This window comes from Momordica charantia, assembly GCF_013281855.1.
Source record: "Momordica charantia cultivar OHB3-1 chromosome 4 unlocalized genomic scaffold, Mcharantia_2.0 BLBB01000004.1, whole genome shotgun sequence".
In the NCBI taxonomy this organism is placed as follows: Eukaryota; Viridiplantae; Streptophyta; class Magnoliopsida; order Cucurbitales; family Cucurbitaceae; genus Momordica; species Momordica charantia.
This window is the reverse complement of record NW_028275162.1, coordinates 8,891,545-8,897,927: the sequence shown is the minus strand read 5'-3', so window position 1 is coordinate 8,897,927 and position 6,383 is coordinate 8,891,545.

The following is a 6,383-nucleotide window of genomic DNA, read 5'->3' as shown; positions in this document are numbered from 1 at the left end:
GGATCGTCCACCCGATCTGCGAAACTTGCAGGCAAGACCCTGCAAGCTCCGACCTCCTAGGGGGAGATCGCCTTCTTTTTCTTCCTTCTCTGCTTCAGAGGGGCTTCCTCCCTCACCTCCTCGCCCAAAGGCTGGGCGTCCACCGCCTCGGTCTGATCCCTGGGGCGCTTCTCCCTCGAGGGACCCCCAGAAGACTCCAGCTCGATCACTGGGGCTGGATCTTCCGAGGCAGGCCCTGCCACGGCAGGGTGGCAGGTTTCGAACTCTGGGCGGCCTCAAGAACATGGGCTCGGCCCTTGGACTTGCGCTTCACGCTGCTTGCAAACCCGCAAACCATGGTTGCGAAATAAAAACAGGGGTCAATACAAGGTTAGAGGAAAAAGGGGAAGGCAAGCTCGGCATAACAAGTTCAGAGTTCGGCCTTGAGGATTCAATGGGAGGAACTGCAGGGTTGTAATCTAGCAGCTCGGACTCAAGCAGCAGCTCGTCGGTCACCAGGGTTCCGACCTTCCTACCCCTCGGAAAGCGCTCCTTGTAGTATTTCAACGTGTCGAAGGAGGCTTGCGTAAGCTCGGGGACTGGTCGGATTGAAACTGCACGAAGACAAAATCCGAGTTAGACCTGAATGACAGAAGAAAATTACGAAAAGCAAGAACTACTCCGTACCTAGGTTCCCAAACCTAGTGAGGACGTCAAAGAAGGAACGACCTGACTCGTCTTTTGCGAGCCATTCCCCGGAAGCGTAGAACCACTTCCTCACCCATCCCTTGATGGAGGTCGGCCCCTTAACTATACCGTCTGCGTCTTTCCTTGCGCACATATAGAACCGACCAGGCTTCTTAGCTATCCTTTTCGCTTCGAAGCACGCGAGGAGCTGGTCTACGTCCAACAGCTCGGCCTCCTCACTATCCCGAGCTCGTAGCCAGAAGAGGATGGCCAAAGCGAAAATGACACCCCACCCATTGGGGGCCACTTGAGCCGGAGCCAATCCAGTCCGGAAGAGAAATTCTTGGACAAAAGGGTGAAGGGGAAGTCTGAGGCCGTACTCAAACATTTTGAAGTAGAGAGTGACCCATCCCTCTGGAGGATTGTCAGCTCTCTCCCCCTCCTCCGGAAGCCTGAGGAGGATGTTCTCAGGGATAGCGAACCCCCTACGAAGGGATCCGAGGTAGTGCTCAGGTATCCTAGAAGGGTATTCCAAACCCTGACCTGAAGTGGAGGCGTCACTATCCTCCCCGTCATCGGAGATTCTAAAGTTTTCTATCTCCTCGAGCTCGGACTCTAACCTACGAGCTAAATCAGATCCTAGGTTGCTGCTAATAGAGGACGACATGGCAACTACGTTCGAAAGAGAGAGGGAAGAGACCGACCTACCAAGGGTTCGAGCTGCCTTCAGATCGAACTCCAAGAATTCAGGGAACGTAAGGTATGATCTGAAGGATTGGGGGCATTTATAGCCCGTCGGAAGAATTTCCCCACCGTACACGTGTAATCAACGAGCGGCTAGGATCCTCTCTGAGATCCGTAGCGTCGGAATATTTGAATATTCCGACGATAAATCTTCCGCGACGGTTGTATTTTCCCACGAATAGGAAGTCGCCACGTGTCCAAAGCAAGTCGAATGAACTTCTCTGCCAGGTCGAGATCGGACCAGACAGAGAGGGGGCCAATGTTTGGGGAAGGGAATACCCTGGACACGTGGAGGACCCCTATTGGTGCTCCAAGATGGCTCATGAGTCATGCCCAGCTCGGATAGCCGAGATGGCCGCCACTGACGCCGACAAATGCTAAGTATGAGGGCCGAGGTGAACCTAGCCCAGGTCTGACCTACCGGGGAGCTCGATAGGGGTCGATGTGAGCAACTGTCTGCGGCGTGATTATCGGGCGTAACCGTCGGTCCCGAGATTACCGGGTGTAACCGACGGTCCCGAGATTACCGAATGTAACCGTCGCGAGATTAGCGGGACTACCACCCATAAGTAGAGGACCTCACTCCCCGATCAGGTACGACGATTTCTGGCCTCGAACTAAACTTGGAATCCGACCTATACTGACTTGATCGTCGGAGTGCTCACCTTTTTGTGCAGGTCCGCCCAAGTGTTCAGGTCGGTCTGGAGGCCGAGTTCAAGCTGCAATCTGGAACACACTGTTGTGCATATCCTTGCATAAACACCCCTGATATATGAATGGATAATGTCCCGTGAATAACCTAAAGGGTCTATAGTATGTGGATAAGGTTGAGTATCTTATCCTGGCAACACTATGGATACGGCCCACTCTGTAAAGGTTACAGACGACTCGATCCAGGTCGTTCATGTGGAGACATGCGAGTGGGAGTATCCTATACAATGAGTTTGTATAAGACCGGACCGCGAAATAGGCAATCTTTAGATGTAACGCCGTTAACTAATAGATTGCTATTTCTTAGGATGACCAGACAACTCATTCTCAATCCTGAGTGAGTTATGGACTCCTGCCCGTGAGGGCTCGTCCTTTGATCTGTATGGGTGAGAGTGGCCCGAGTCGCCGACTCAACATTCCTACCATTTTGGGGACGAGACCGAGTGGGGAGCTGGGAACATAACTTCACAAGATGGAATTCACTCCTCCCCGACTTTAGGGGAGTAGGTGAGTGTTCTCTTAAATGCTGACTCCGGGACTTGAACGAGGGGCCCCACCCTCTCATTGGTCGATAGGGACTTCTGGTTATTGGTTGGACCATAACCGAGTTGTTCATTAGAGGAGCAGTGGTTTTTAAAGAGTAAGATGTAACTCAGGGGTAAAACGGTAATTTGACCCAACTTGAGTTACGAACACTCGTGAAGGATTGACTCGTCATTAATGGTTGTATATCCATGGACACGAAAACATTCTTCAGTGATAAGAGTGCAACTGCGGGTCTTTAGTGGAATGACCCGTAGTTGACGAATCTAGATTAACTCGATCAATGAGTTTGACCGATTAATCTTGCATCGTTGGAGCTTCGGATTTGTAGGTCCATTAGGTCCCCTTGCTAGCTCATAACGGGTAAAACGAGGATCAAATTTTTTGAAGAATTTGAATTGTTCAAATTACTTAAGGGATCATATGTATATTGATACATTATAATATATAGTTAATTGTAAATTAAAACTATATATTATGAGAGATATTATTTGAATGAGATTCAAATAAAATTAATATGAATAAGATTCATATTAAAACTATATGTTAAAAATAATGTGCATAAGATGTACATTAAAACTATAGGTTATACTAGAATATAATTCTAATTTTATAATAAATAATTAAGTGTTAATTATTTATATATATATATATTTATTAGTTATTAATTGGATTATTAATTATTTATATTAATTAATTTGATTGATTAATTTTATTTATATATTAATTATTATATATATATTTTAATTATTATTATATATATTATATATATATATATTAATAATAATATTATTATTATTATTAACTCCACGTCATCCCTCTTCTTCTTCAAGGATGTTGGAGAAGAGAAGAAGAGGTTACAGAACAGAACCAAGAAAAAAAAACCCATCAATTCTCTCAATCTCTCCCTCTCTTCGATCAAGGTGCTACCACAAGCACGATCTCGAGACCCAAGAGGATAGCGAGGAAGATCCGGTGGTGGTGTTCGAGGGGAACTCACTAAATAAACGTTCTTCAAAGGTTTGGTTTTTCCCCTGTATTTTTCTTCTTTGAAATTCGATTTTGTATCCCGAAAATTAGCAACGAAAATCTACTTCCGCTCCGGGATTCACATCCCTTCAAAAGCCACACCGGTCTTCGCGTTATGCTGTTTTGCAGGTCTCATCGATCCCTTTATTCTAGAATATTGGTGCGAATTTGACGAGATCCGAGGAGGCCGAATTCTAGCATCAACAATTTCCATTATTTTTTATTAATCAGGAGTCCATGTAAAAAATCCATTACCTAACCTAGTACCTAATGCTTCAAAAATACTTATCTATATAAACATTTTTTATTAATTTGGTAAATGAATAAAAAAGGTGTCTGTTATGGGAAGATAAAAGAAGAACGGACCAAGCGATAGAAAGGGAGATCAAGCCGAAAGTTCAAACGCACGAACCAGGTAATCCCGAACCCAACGACCGAGTCGGCCGTAACAAGGTAAGCCTGAACCCAGCGACCCGAGTCAACCACAGCGACCCGGGGTCGACACCGAGCACCGTTAGGTATCGAGGAGTTCTTGGCTATCGGCCGAGAACCCTGGTGGTTCTCACTTGACCTCTATGCCGCCCGACCCGAACCTACCTTGTCTCAAATCTCGATTCAACATTAGGCCCACGACGAAACACATGGGCCTAGGAGATCAGATCTCCTGAGCACACTAGTATTCGACTTATGTAAATCCTAAAAGGATTAGGATCCGACCTCTATAATTCCTAAAGGGATTAGGATTCAACTTCTATAAATACGCCACAAGTCCCTACCATTTGCTACGTCTCGATACTCGATTCTGACTTAAGCATTGGATCAAGAGCCACATCGATAGTGCTCTCTTCTATTTTGCAGGTCTCGTCGATCCCTTTTATTCTAGATGATTGGTGCGAATTTAGCGAAATCTGAGGCCAAATTTCTGCATCAACAGTGCCTTAGTAAAGTTTTCATTAATTACTGCAAGTGAATTTAAAACTAATTTGTTATAGAAAATCTTAGAACTAAAACAAAATATTTGAAAGCCATAACGATCAAAGTAAAATAAACATGGAGTTAATCTGACTAGAATTTAAGCTAAAATCTTTTGAAAACTAAAGAGAAATTTATTAATACTTCGAATTTAATTTGGGCTTAAAAGTTCAAAAATATTAATGAATTTCATCTTCAACCTTATCCACTTTGTTTAACCAACCTCTTCAACTCTTGAAATTGGAAATCGCACATATTCACGCCTCAATAAATTCCCATTAACAAAAAAGAAGAAGAAGGTATTTAATGTTATCTTTATTAGTTTCTACTTTCTAAACCTTTTTTTTTAATTCTATTTTCTCATTTGGTTTTTTGGTTTTTTAGAAATCTACTTTCTAATTTGTTGATCACACAAAGCCATTTGGATTCATGCAATAAATATCAAAGACAATAAAAGATATATTATTGTATACCGCGCAAGACCAGTAAAATTCAAGCAATAAATATCAAAGACAGTAATAAATACATTAAAATGTAAATGAGTTATTGTGGCTTTGGTCTATTTTAATCTTAATCTGGGGTACTGTTTTGGGTGAAAATCGTACTGGTATGTCACGTGGAGGACAGAAAAAAGTCCAACTTTGAAGGTTTAGGCCGACCTAAAGGTCTTCCTTTTGGTGACTGACCTGAAGATCTTTCCTTTGGTGGCCGACCTGAAGGTCTTCCATAAAGGCCGACTTCATCATAGCCTTGCCTAAAGGCCTACCTCATTCAGGTCTTTCCTTATTTTTGTTTGGCAAGCTGCCGTAAGCTTTCGAAGGCTGACCTGAAGGTCTTTCCTGAAGATCATTCAAGGGAGGAACAACCTTCCATAGTCAAATTTCAAATGACAATCATGTGAACCCCAACAAGCCGACCTTGATCCCGACATGCTCAATCGCCAGTCGGATTTCTTGTCGGGTACCTCAGCCTATAAATAGGGCACTTTACTCTTCAATCAGGTATTGTATTCTAGCTCGATCTCCATATTGAGGTCGGACTCAAACTGACTTAAGCGTTGAAGTGTTTGTTCCCTTGTGCAGGTCTTTCCTTGCAAAGTGGTCTTTCAGCTCATTCCAGTCAGCCTACCTTAACCTCTAGAGCTGGTTATTCCTTCGCCAATGACACTCCAGCTCTTCCACGTGGCCGACCTTGATCAGGTCATACCTCGTCACATTTTTTGCATAAATAGGTACTTTCAAAATATTCGGTTTGATTCATGTACTTTTAATATCTTGTCTATTTTAGTCATTATACTTTCAAAATGTCTATTTTGATACATGTATTTTTATAATGTGATATTTTTTGTTTAAATCTCATTTATTCCTATCATAATTTCAACATAACACAATACTACACTTGGTAACTTTTTTTTTTTCAAATTTAAACAAGGGTTGGCATGTCTATTTTGGTCATTTGTACTTGTACAAGACATTTAACACTTGGTAACTTTTTTTTTTTCAAATTTAAACAAGGGTTGGCATGTCTATTTTGGTCATTTGTACTTGTACAAGACATTTAGTTTGGTCGGGTAGTTTTAGTGTTTTGTCTATTTTAGTCCCCATATTTTGTGTTAGGAATGATAAGACTTTTTGGATAAAAAATGCTTTAATTTTGTCCCACATAGAGGGATTTAAAACTGCTAGAAGGGTTTATATATCAAACCTCTTTTGTGGGCA